The sequence below is a fragment of the Egretta garzetta genome, unplaced genomic scaffold (assembly GCF_000687185.1).
Source record: "Egretta garzetta isolate BGI_Z169 unplaced genomic scaffold, ASM68718v1 scaffold419, whole genome shotgun sequence".
NCBI classification, from domain to species: Eukaryota; Metazoa; Chordata; class Aves; order Pelecaniformes; family Ardeidae; genus Egretta; species Egretta garzetta.
This window is the reverse complement of record NW_009260777.1, coordinates 287,141-300,698: the sequence shown is the minus strand read 5'-3', so window position 1 is coordinate 300,698 and position 13,558 is coordinate 287,141. Positions and strand designations below refer to the sequence as shown.

Sequence of the window (13,558 nt, the reverse complement as noted above, 5' to 3'; positions counted from 1 at the left end):
CAAGCTTCACACAAAAAAAAAATAATTAGGACAGTTAGAAAAATTTCAGATGATTTCATTGTTCACATAGCTATGAATTAAAATCCACACTGTTTTTAAAGTTTAATGAAACGATACTCGAGTAAGTAGAGCCACATCTAGCCAGCTGTAAATACTGCCATGTATTTTGCTAGGTGTGCTAAATAAACCTACTTTTGGACCCTAACTTCATCTTCTGTTGTGTGACTGATATTAAAAACTGAGGACTTTTTTTTGAAAATTTGTTTTGGACTGTACAACACAGTTTGTAGGTAGACTACAGAAAACAGAATCCTTTCTTGAATCACGTGTGTATGCATTTTATCAGGTAAATTTGACAAATTTGCCTTCATCCCTTCCACACAGGATTATGTGTATCACATAGAAATAATCTTCTAAGTAAAAACAAGACTGGCTTGACTGGAGTTAATAATATCCCCTCAGACTGAGGTGTTTATGCTCAAGAAGACTAATTTGCCTATGGAGAGAACTTAAGTATAAACAGCAAGCAGAGACTAAGGGTCTCTGCACTTAGTATTAAGCATGTATCACAGCTGACAATGAAACAATAAAGAAACACCAAAAGACAACAATATTTACCAAAGGACCTAATCAAGATTCAAGTTTAAGCCTACCAACAGCTTTCTCCCATCCTGCTCTTACTTACACTGTGGTCAGTCACATCAGAATGCAGTTAATACAGAAACGTTTGCATGAGAAAGGCCCTGCTAGTACTGCTCTTTGAAAATCTGCTATAACGGAATGTTCTTATAACAGACATTTTATGAAGGTAGTCTTGCTATAACCCTAATGGCTGCATGAAGCAAAACAATACCTTCAGTAAAGCAGAAGCTAGCAGCTTTCCTAATCCAGCTCATAAAAATCAGTGTATGCAAATTTCTAATAACCCTCTATTTCAATTTCCATCCATGTCAATATTCCTCATTTACAGCTCATCTAAGAAGACTAATAAACCTTCTGCATCTCTGTTGAAGTAAAGCTTAGAGAAAACACTTAACTGAAAAAAGGAGAATATTTTAAACTAAAACATGTATAATTAAAGATGTTTCCACACTCAAAAAAAAATGGAGATGACTAAATCAGAGTTATTTATTTCATTGCCTTTTCTATCTTTTCAAAGTATGTTACAGAACACTTGTACCTGACACAGCCAGACCTTTAAGTGGAACTGACACAGCACAGCAAACATTTTGTTTACCAGAGACATTTATAATTCAATTTGGAGACATTTGCAAATGTTACCTTTCAGACTGCCCTCTTAATGGGTTCTTTAACAACTCAGTAGATGCACAGTAACTGTGGGTATATTAGGATAATCCAGTGTCAGGAGTAAATTATACCATCTAGCCTTTTACTAATATTTGAACCTCAAAATTAAAAAAGGAAGAGCAATTTCAAGCAATACAGACCTTATGGTTCAAAGCAAGTCTGTCTGGTGGACATGTTACATAAGTAAGAAAAAAACAGTATCAAATAATTTCTAAGTAATTCTATCCTGAAAATTTGTTATGATATTTGGAAGACTTTTGGATGGTTTATTTATTCAAATTTTTGGAGTACAGTGCAGATGTGCAATATCCCTCAAAGGAAACAAGGGAAATTGTATTTGACATGTAAAAAGCAAAATTAAAATTGTTTGCTTTAAAATTCTAGTTTGGGAGTGGTGGTGGTTAATACCTATCAATATTTTTTGAACATGTTTTTATTTTAAGTGACTTCAGCACATTCTCTTTAGCAAAAGCATCAAAGTCTATTAGATATACTGTCAAATTCCAAATAAAATATATAGACATTTCCAGATGTCAAAACATGGTGTCTTTTGCAACCCTCGGCTCCTTAAAAAAGAAACTGACTTCACAGTGAAGTGGAACAAAATGTTTTTAAAAAGAATTCAAAAAAACAAACAACAAAAAAACCCAAAACCCACCCCTCACCAAAACAAAACAAAAAGCTACCCAACATTTCAAGATCTTCAAGTCATTAATATAATTCAGGTACAAACTTCAAAAGCTGGAGAGAAGGAAGATTTCTTTTTTCACCTTTCTGTAAAGTGTCAAAATGTAGTATTAATTCTTTCCGTTCTAAGAAAATCTAAAGAGGACTATCAAGCTATTAAACGTTCCAGTGGATCATTTGTGGTATGAGTTAGTAGCATAATTGGGGGCACACTTTATTCTGACCTTTGCAAAACTTTCATTTCCCAAATGTGATAGATACAAAGTGCTTTTATAATACCAATAATGATTAGTTCCTATGGGAAACTGCCAATTATAAGTTGGTGAAAAACGCTATACCGGATGTACATTGAGAAAATGAACACACCTACCAACAGTCAGACTAATTAAAACCATTCTTCAAATATTAATAAAGCTTTTCACTTCCATGAAGTATAACCTGTACATTTTAGTTCAACTGCATCCTTGTCAGGTCATTCATTCAACAATAATAAATGTTTGATTAGTGTTTAAATACAGCATTTATGCTGAACGTTCACCTTTCCCTGGCAGTAAACCAACAGATGTGGGAAGCTGCTTTAACATTTAAACACTTGACTCAAGTTCATATTGTTTATATCAAGTCACATCAAGTGCCAGCAAAAATACTCAGATACAGAAACAAACCCCTCGTGTTCTGAACACAAGTATTGGGGGGCGGGGGGAGGAAAGCACAGCAAAGATCACATATAAGGATAAGCAAACTGTCAAACAGCAGCAGGTGTTTTGGTTTTATAATATTGACTCCAGTACATTCTGCTGAGGTCACAAATACACAGGTAGCAGATTCAATAGCATAATTTCCTGCTCTTCTGTCACCTGCTGTCTTGTGTCACCTGCTGCCAAGGTTCAGTAGCTACTGTGCACCGCCAAGAAGAGGCAGAGAGGGTTCAGCCAGACAAAATTCCTGAACACGCTAACTTGACAGAGAAGAGAACCACCTTCTCACCAACACAACCTCAACTACCCAGTGTGCCCAGCTCTACATGTGTACATTTGACATGCTATAGTAGGTGTGCATTTGAGCAACACCAGCCTCAGGCATCTAGTTAGCAAAACATCTTTTACAGCAGTGAAACCATACCACACAGAAACAGGGAAGACTTGCATAGAATGCAGTCTTAGGAGACATGGTAAATTCAGTCTCTTCACAGGCTGCCCTGGCTTTTTAAAGCTCTCCCTGGAATCCCACTGGATGAACAGATAAGAGTTGGTAGGCTGCAGAATTGTGCTAGAGAGTAGAAGAGTAAACTCAACTCCATTAAGGAGTACTTGGACACAACCATGTGCTCTCACATCACAGAATAGGCTGCAGCTCTTACTGATTAGCCATTCTGTACAGTGTTGCTTTAGCTATATTACCTCGTATTTAAAAGGCATTTGCTGTAATCTGTTTGCTGTGGTTATAATAATTTTTGAAGTAAGTTCTTAGGGTGTGATTCCCATTTATGCTCTTGCCAGTTTGCAAACCTTCGTAAGAGGAAATGGACATTAAAGTGAATGCAAAAATACTTTAATCTACAGATGCTGTAAAAGTGTAGTAACACAGACATGTTTTTCTATTCCCCCCCCCCCCCAGACAAACCATGTTATTCAGTCTGATAAAAGACATTCTGTCCAATTAAAGAGTTCACCTTGCTTAGTTCCAACACAGCCACAGCCAAATACCATGCCAATGTTTGATATGAGCCCTCCAGAGTTAATGCAGGCAGAACTGTTTTAAAAGGAAAGATGGGCACCGGCTTCAAATTCAGGAAGCTCAAGTTCTGATTCACCTGAACCAAAGACTTCCCTTATTATAACTCAAGTATTAAAGAATATTTAATCTGCCTTTCAGAGAGACAATTAAATGGCTTAGGGGACTACATGTAAGGTTCAACATGTGCAAAACCACACTTTACTAGGCAAAATTTGAAGACTCATTTACTTAGTTTTCAAAAAGAAAGTTCAGAAATAACGTGAACAGAGTAACCGAGTATTAATGTGAGGCAGACATGCCTGACCATCTTGCTGGAAAGGACCTACTGAATTCATAAAGTCAGCTGCTCAGCCTAGGTGAATTCAAACCAAATACAAGCCACAGATATTCAAACAGCTAGGTTAACTGGCTTTTCTCCTCCCATAAGGTCTCTAAAGAAGGGGAGCCAGGATTGCTTTCTCAAGGCTAAAATATAGCTCAGCAGGGAAAAAAAAGAAAAGACAATAAATTTTTGTCAGACTGAGCAACCCACTTGCTCACAAACAGGAGCTGGATATACACATCTGACCATCTAGACCAGATTTAATACAATAAGTGAAGCACTGCTTCCTTTGTATGAGAAGACACTGATCATCAGGACATTTTTATAAAAACACTCGCTGCAAAACAAGTGCAACTGGCCAAAGTCTTCCAAATGTGCAAATGCATGAGAAAGGATTCTGCAGATCTTGAAAAAGCGGTCTATGTATCAGCACAAGAATTACTGGTAACATCTACAGCAGCTCCAAAGATGTGCTCCCAACTGCTAACCCAGACTGCAAAAGATCTCATCATGATCTTGTTTACAATCCAGATTTTCAGTCTGGTACAGATCAAACGGCAAAAAGTGCAGTTATGAAACCTAAGTAGATTTACTCTCTACTTTTCACTGTAATGTTTAACAAGTCTTATTAATTTTGAAAAGAAGAAACAACAGTTAAAAATATAAACAGCTGAAAAGTGGAATGCATGTTGTTAAGCAATAAACAACATTCCATATTTCTCTGTCTTTCCCCTTTGTTTTACAGAAAATAACTAGACAGCAGTATCATCACTCCACATACTGTAACTTTCAAAACCTGGCAAAGCAACGCTTACACATTGTGTTTCAGATCCAATAACTCAATACATGCTTCAGAGATCTGGCAGCAGTTCTTTTGGGAGTTATTTCCTACTTTTCTGGCTTATGCAACCTGTCGAGTTCGGAAAATTTACACTTAGTAGATTAAGAGGCTGTACACAGAGAAAGAGGAAATCATAACAACCACAATAATTATAAATGAAGTTTTGAATGTAAATTTGATTTGCCACAGATATTTCCATCTCCTGCAAGAAATCATTCTGATGCAGAACAGCACATGCCACCTTCTCAGATTCCAGTTTTCACAGGTACTGCGATCAAAAAGGATTTGTTTAGGTAAACAGCTGCCAATAGGGCAGACTCCGTAACATTCACACACACACACTCCCTGTTCTCTAATGCAGTACTCATTTTAAGAGCAACAAAATTACAAGAGATAAGATATGAACACTAGAACAAAAGCAGGTTCTGGGAAAGCCACAGGATGATGTGGAGTTTTACCTTTGATTAGAATCTGTTTATTTAAATACTCAATTAAGCATTCCTCCTCTAAACCAGACCACAAATCTAATTAGAGAGAACATCCCTCTGAAATTTTCCATAGTTTTCCGGTTTAGAGAACCTGAAAATACTGGAAGGAAAGAAAAAAAAAAAATCTTTCCAAATACAATGCATTTTCTTGTAGTAATTTAGTACTTTTTGGCTTCACCAGAAAACAGTAAGAGCTAAAGATGAATGCACTATTCATGTGGTGTAAGAAAACATGTCAGTTTAAAAGAAAATACCTACTGGGCAAATAATCTTGGTGTATCAATAGTAGGGCTTGGCAGATAGTTTCAACAGGAGAAGAGTCAGAAATGAATAAAACATTTTGTCCAAACTCAGCTGTGCACGCAACCTCTTGCTTTCTTCCCCACCACATATGTATTTCCTATATCTGACAGTTTTATTATTACATTTCCCACTTTTTCTGTCTTGCTTCATTTATTTTGCAGCTCTCCCCATACCTTCCAGATTGTTCTGTTTATTCTTTCACTCTTCGTTTCTCTTTTTCATACGCTTGGCCTCAGCTGAAGTCAGGGGCAAAAATCCCACTGACCTGCCTGCAAAGGAATCCCTTGGGAACATGGGAATGTCACTCACCATCTCTGCCTCTGCCACCACTACCCTTCAGCTTTCACACTGAGTCACACCATCTGAGTTTAGGTTGAAAAACTAGAAAGGGAGTAGTTTCTTGCACTCCTTTCTACTCTACCCTCTCCATTTCCAGACATATAATCCTGCTGGTTAGAGCACACTCTTGGGCTCTGGTTTCTTCCTGGACCAAGTTTAATTCACTAAAAGAAGAAAGCAAGCCAGGGAGGAAAAAAAAAAAAAAAGAAAAAAAAAAAATGAAGGGGGGAGAAGGGAACTACAGAGAACCAAGTATGTCTTGGTGAGCTGAGCCTGCACAGAATAAAATGGTTTGCAAAAACTCCACTTCCTTCAGGTTTTATTAAAGCCTAATAGTATGAGCTGTCATTTTGTGCCTCAGTTCTCTGGCCAGTCCTTCCCACGTTATCCACCCTTGCATACAAGACCAGGGCTTTACACATTTTAAAAGAACAAGGTTCTAACTTTGGGTACTGATGAAATACATTTTTTTTAATAAAATAACACCATAGCTTAGTTCCTTGTAGAACATTCCCATACCTCTTCAAAAAAAACAGCAAATAGTCTTTCCTTCCTGGGGAGTGGCAGACAAATCTTAAGGGGAAAGTTTTACAAGGCAGTCACTTAAAGAAATACCAAGACAAAACAAAACTTTCTCAGCCCAAGACAACTGGTATCATAAACAAACAAAACATACAGGAGCCAAGGTTTGTTTCCTCCCTTTTTCTGCATCAGAATGTCTGAAGATTCAGGCATGGTTTAAGACAGACCTAACATGGAAATGATGGAGTATATTCAGCTCTTATCTCAGAGAGACATGAACAATTTGAAGGTTACCAGACTACTGCCTCAGGAGTCCTATTCAGAAGCCCACTAGTCACTCATTCTTTCCCCACTAACTTCTGCTCTGCCAGCACAAATGAGAACAGATTCCACTGAAAAAGAACCTTTTAGAATTTTATTTAGCCGGACTACTTTTCACCCAAATCAGTTACCTGATTCACTACTTACCCAGGCTTCTTGTGTGAACAAGCATCCAGGGACAAGAAATTAGAGGCTGGGAGTGAGACTAGGGACTACTTTCTTATCAGAAGTGTCAGTTTAAATGTACATGAAACTACAGGGTACCTGACAACTAGGACAATAACTACTTCCAGAAATTATCTGTATGCTTTTATCATCACTTGCTTTTAGTACTCAGAGCTCTCCCTTCTCTCTGAAACATCAACCTTTTTCAGCCTGAGCCCTCCACCAGTATACACTTTACGCTTCTTCCATGCTCATCTTTATCACCAAAAAGCTCTACCCCTCACTGGATTTTGCTGTAATTAAACAGAACAGTCTTTCAAAGGAAAGTATGAAGACTGCATACATGATCACAAACAGCAGGGAATGTTTGGAAGACAATGCTTCATCTGGATGCAGTAAGCTTCATTTATTTCTCTTTTGCCTCTCTATTTTTGTTTTATAGTGTTGACTCCAAGTTTTAATGACAGAATATATTTTAAGCATTCCTGACCTAGAAATGTGCTAAGAATAAGAGAACTTTTTATAAAGAAAACATTGTCCATCTGAAGGGAAATTCAGTGTATACTCCACCTAAGTAAGCTATGCATGTTGCTTACGAACAGCAGACAACTTTTTAGACCTGAAGGAACTCAATTTCCAGAAGCCAGAAATAACATGCATAAAGAACCAGATAGGCCATAGGATTCAATGGATCTGATTAAGAGAACAGTAGTAGGATTCATGGCCAAAAGAGATGCTACAGAGCAAAATGCAGTTCAGGTGGAAAATACCCACACAAAATACCTCAATTGCTGTGCTTATCAGGGACAGTAAGAAGATACACTGTGGAGACACAGTCTAAAACTAGGATTAAAAACCTCTTAATTTTCAGAATAGCAAACTGAGCAAATTGCACTGTCTCTAACAAGAAGGCAACTTCTCTTCTTCATTCTCCCCTTTGAAGTGTCACTTCCATTTTGGGAACAGTTACCATGCTCCATATAATGGCCAGGAAGCCAATACCTTAGAACTAAAACCCATCCTCATATGCTGAGTGTGTGTGACGATGGAGTTAGTGTAAATCCACACTGAAGTAAGGAAAACAAGCACAAAATATTCCTATGATTGTAGCAGAAAGAATACACAGAGGTTTGGTATCTTCAAGTAAAGCAAGTAAGCAGTGTTAAATTAGAAATTACAGTAGATAATTCTTACAGGCATGTTAATGTGGCACAGCTCACACCAACAGTATTTGTGTTTGCACTTGCAGTACTTTCACAGCTACAAGATGATGTCTGTGGCAATATGGCGCTATTTTGGAGGCCCCGGAAATGTGAACAAGTTAGTCATGCAAATCTACCAAGCACTCCCTCATCTGTTAAAGCAAATACAGTAGTTGCTTCAGCTATAAAGATCACAGCAGACATATTCTGTTATGATTTAATACTCTTAAGAACCTAGGTTTTAGAAGAGCCAGTAGTGAGCCTTCTATTTTGTAATCTCAAAGAGAAGGGAAAATTTCAGCAATGGTATGATTAAGTGTTAATGATCATCTTGAATACAAGGCAAAGTCACATCATTTCACTCCTACCCTTTATCAACCTTGAGGCGTTCAGCTGCTCTGCCCTTTGCCCCCACCCTGCCAAGGTCCATGAGAGCACACAGACCCCTTGATGAACAGGTTTCAAACTGGAATATACAGCAGGATGGACAAACTATTTACATGCTCTGGAAGGACACAGTTGAGATTATGTCTCTTCAAGTGTGTTTTATTACTTATGCCATAAGAACTGCTACACTGAAGGAATCTGCCAGTACCCTGATACTATCCTTAATGTAACAATAAAAGATAAATTGGAAAAGTACTTTTTTAATATGAAAACTAAATACAGACTGCACAGATACAGAACATACAGAAATGGGTAAAGAGAAACAGAAGTCATACACACAGATAAATATACCTAACACACTAGCTCCTAATAATCCTTCCCTCCTTTTGTGATTCTAGCTAGTAGTCCATTAGGTGCTCATAAATTCCAGGCTGAGGATCCAGTTACTCAATAACATCTTTAAACCACATTAATGGGCAGCGTTTTAGTAGTGGGAATCCATACTTTCTTTTCCAGTTCAACTTATCTTTGGTGATTGCTCTAATTTGCATTTCTCCCTTCACCTTCATTCAGTCAGGAAGGTACTTCAACATTTTCAAAGCAGGGGGGGAGTCAGACAGCAGTTTAAGAAAAATATTAGTGTTCCTTCACCATAATCCGATGTAACTATTGCCTGCCGACAGGATAAACAGTCAAATAGCGCCTGCTCCAGTGTGCTGCTAAATCCTAAACAATTATTAGCAGACTTCTTTCAACAAGGCTGGGCTGTACCCAAATCAGAGACTGAGGCCTTTCCTCAAATCTTCCATGTAAATATAAGGTTTTTTTTTTTAATGGAAAAATATACAATCACATAAATAGGATTAACGCAGGCAGCACATAACTGGCTCTTACTAAACACTAGATACAGTGATAACTAAGAATACCTTTGGGGTTGATAATGAAGCTGGGGTGAGTGCTACTCTTAGCTCCCCATCTGAGAGATAAAGCAGCCCAAGAGTACCCACACAAGAATACAGGTAATTTCATCAAAAGTACATGTCAAATAATCTGACTCTGCCCTTTAATATACAAAAGCCCCTGCAAATCTAACCTGTAAAAATACCACAGGGATCTTGTATCACCTCCATAAAAATCAACTAAAGAGTAGCAATGACCACAATCAAAGAGATAACTGTTGACGATCAGTACATTATTTTAGTTATTATTCCAGTCAGGAATGCCCAGTGAACATTACACCCACCTTCACATTATAGACTTTGACAGGGATTCAACACTCCTTCCTTCCCACAGTGTTGGAAATCATAGTTTATTAGAAAAAAATCTTTGGCTAGTTCTCTCTCTAGCTCCATTTCTTTCAGAGTAGGAAAGGGGTCAAAGTTCCTGCAGCTCCTGATGGCATTAAAGTGAGCATGATTATAGGTAATGACGTGTTACAGTAAAGGCAACATCTCCCATTGGCACACCCCTGTCCTCCCACCACTATGTAAACAGTATAAACCTGTAAGAGCACACTGGCTGACCTCATCTCCTGAAGAAATATCATCTAGAATTACACTGTCATGCAACAGACAATAATGCATGATGGTGTCACTTAATCTTTAATAAGATGATGTTTTAACATGCTTGCTATCCAAAAAACCTCTGTGTAACTAGGATTAATGACAGTATGCTGCTCACAGACCATAAAACTGTGTATCAGTTGTGACTGCCTGGGGCTATTTTTGTTTCATTGAGCCAAATTCTCTTCATATTTACTTGATGTAAATTCAGAAGTTCTGGAATTTGCTTTTCTTTTGTTCCAAAAGTTTTGAAGTCTTTGACTTTCAAGATATTGTGTGAAATCTATGGCATATTCTTATGCATGCTATGTTTAAATAGTTAAAAATGGGTCTGAGTGGAAAATGAAAAGCAACATCCGTAACTTTCTTCAACTAACTCCATACATAGTGGCTTTTCCCTTTATTACGTAGAGTTTTATTTTGAAAGCATGCAAGATGTTCGAATGCAATAGCTACTCAAGGTAAACTGATTCATCCCCTACTTTATCAATTTTAACAAATGCACCAATTACCCCAGCAGTTCTGTTACTTGTGTGATTTCATTCTAAATCTCTGGTAAGAGTTCTACTGCTTACACCTGGATAAGGAGTTAACACTATCTGTATTTTCAGACTTTTGCTCCAAGAAAATATTTACAGTGGTTTCTACTTTCCAAGAAAGCTATTTCTGGCCAATGTATGTTTAATTTGTTTCTTTTTTAATTGTTTTAGCAAACTGTACTTGTGCCCCTGGAAGAATTATCAGTTACAAACAAACAAACCAATTGCAATAGAACACCAGGTCACAGTACAACAAATTCCCAAATCCTTGTGGTGTACAGCACAGGGGGAAACCAACGAAGAAGTGAAAAAGAAGGGAAACAGAAGTGCATTTTAATGACTAATGCCAAGGTTATAAGTACGTAAAGCACTGCCTATAACCATTGTACCGTTACTGCTAATTCTAAAATTCTAGAAGCCCAATGCAACCATACCCTTTGGTGTTGATGACTTTCTGCACTGAAATTTTCCTGCAAAAGATCCCTCTACAGCAAATCTGTCTGCAATCGGAGTCATCATCGGAGAAATAATCTCAGATTAAATCAGAGAATTCTGACGTGAATTTAGATACATTTTTATATGAACAACAACAAAAAGTAAATACACCATCTCATCATGGTCATTTACAAAAAATTCAGTAGAAAGAACAGTGAATGAAGTCCTACACTCTACTTGCAGTGCTCTGCTCCTATGCGGTAAGGACAGGCATCAAAGAACTTATTTTAAGCTAAACTGAACGGCTCGCCCAACAGGGCAAGGTTGAGGTCTCACTCAGGATTACTGAGAAACTAGCATTTGCCTCAACAGCTCTTTTGGGCCTGCATAAGGCTTGAACGCTGAAGCAAGTGGAATTTTGTGCTGATTTGCTGCTTCTGGAGAAGTAGCTTTCACACAGCAGAAGCCAACAGGGTAAGAATCCTTCATGCCACTGGGATATAGAAAACTACACTCAGACTAGGAGTATGTATTAAGTGAATGTAAATTGGTGTGCAAGTGACCCAACCCTAAGTATTAAAAAGAAAATTGTTTTCCACAGATTGGAGGTGAGAAGAATCTGCTGGAATCACACAGAGACTAGAACACTTAAATTGCCTTTGCAGATGTTTTAATAACGGCTCCACATTATCATTGTAGTTTAGTCAGGCCTGGGGCAGGGGGGTTTTATTACCTGTGCTTCACAGAATGTTAGGCTACTACAAAAAGACGAGGCCACTGAAGACCTAGAATCCCCCCATCTGTCTATGTCACTGATCATCCTCACACACACATTTCTCTCAGTGTCAGGGTATCTGGTTTTCAGCAGAGCGCAGTATCCTCTGAATTTGAAGAGTTATGACCTAAATTTTGAATAACTTCTCTCCTCTCATGAACCCCAACCACTGTTTTTTCAGAATACATTTCACTATCTAGTAACATGGACAACACAGCATTGAAACATTAAACCATATTTTAAACCTGAAGTAAATAATCTAGTAAAAAAACAAAGTAAAATGTTAAAAGAACAGAAAAGCACATACCTTCTGAAAATCAGAAATTACTCTGTAGAAATTTCCATTGTAGGGAGTGTCTTCCTTTCCCTAAAAAAAAAAAAAAAAAAGAAAAAAGAAAAGCCTTAAATGGTACATACAAGTATTTAATTACCTAATAAAAACACAGTGAACTACTTCAAGCCCTTCTTTTTCCCCCAGAAATAATTTGTCCTGATGGATCAGAATATATACACTATAGAAAGCATAGATCTTGCACACTCAGTGAGGTTTTGTTTGAAATTCATTTTATTTTTAAATTCCCTTCCATCTTTGTCATCTAAGCAAAAGCATCATGACTGCAGATGAAACTAACATGTGGTATCCATTCTTCCAGGCATTTAGAACCAGTAAGTAACCCTACACAAGACCAAGAATGACCAAGTGTGTCAGGAACAGAACAAAAAAAAAATGTCTTTTATTCTGAGGTATCTAGTCAGGTCTATTTCTCATCCCAGCTTTGGGTAAAAAGTATATTACGCCATCATTATTAATGCTAAAACATACTTCCCCCATTGCTTTTGCCAACACTTTAGAAGGATGAAAGCGTCAACTAATTCACTGATGCCCACTTCTTCCATCCTTCCGCCTTCTATTTATGCGCGGAAGGGCTTGGCAGCACAGGGGCATTTGCCGCTTCCGTGCTCCTGGGCAGCACAAGTGGGTAAAGGGATACACACCGTTCCCTCAGCTCCAGACATAAGGGCAGCGACAGGGTCACAGCAGAGCCCCTGGTGTCATTCAAGTATTTTCATCTTCTGCTATATACTTTGGGCATCTAAAGTAGAGTGCTTCAAGGAAAATCTGACCTCTTCCCAAGTTTCCTCTGAGGAAGTGCTTGTACAGATCCTGCACCAGTTGCACCTGTATCAATAATACCAACTGCTTTGTTGTTGTTACTTTTCCCCCTCTTTCATAAATGCACAAAACCAATTGATTTCTATATCCAAGCCATTTGTACAAGAGCTTAAAATGGACATGAGCACAACAGATTTACAGAAACCAGAATGAAAAGGACAAAAGTGTTCAAAAATGAAGTCAAATCCAAATTTAGACTAGAAATTGATGTCTTATAAGAGAAGATGTTTTAAAAGAAAAAATAACAAGTATGTTCAGCATTGAAAATAAGATGAAGTTAACTGTAGCTCTTTCAAATGGATCTGTATCAAGAGCTCCTGTACATTAGGACAGAAGCCATATTTTTCTCTTTCATTAAGCTTCATCTTTTTTCCTTTAAAGTAAAATAAATTGAAGCCTAAAATTGAGAGCATCCACCAGGCGCATATGCAGGATTAAATCTGACCTGATA

At 37.7% G+C, this 13,558-nt stretch overlaps 1 protein-coding gene across 1 annotated transcript in view; it reads right to left on the bottom strand.

Moving 5' to 3' along the window:
- PLCB4 (phospholipase C beta 4) overlaps positions 1-12,302 on the bottom strand; it is a 194,689-nt gene extending 182,387 nt beyond the window's left edge. The window contains exon 1 of the mRNA XM_035901740.1: positions 12,241-12,302. The gene's annotated coding sequence lies outside the window, so the exon portion shown is untranslated. The remainder of the gene's footprint in view (positions 1-12,240) is intronic.
- Between the last annotated feature and the right edge of the window lie 1,256 nt (positions 12,303-13,558).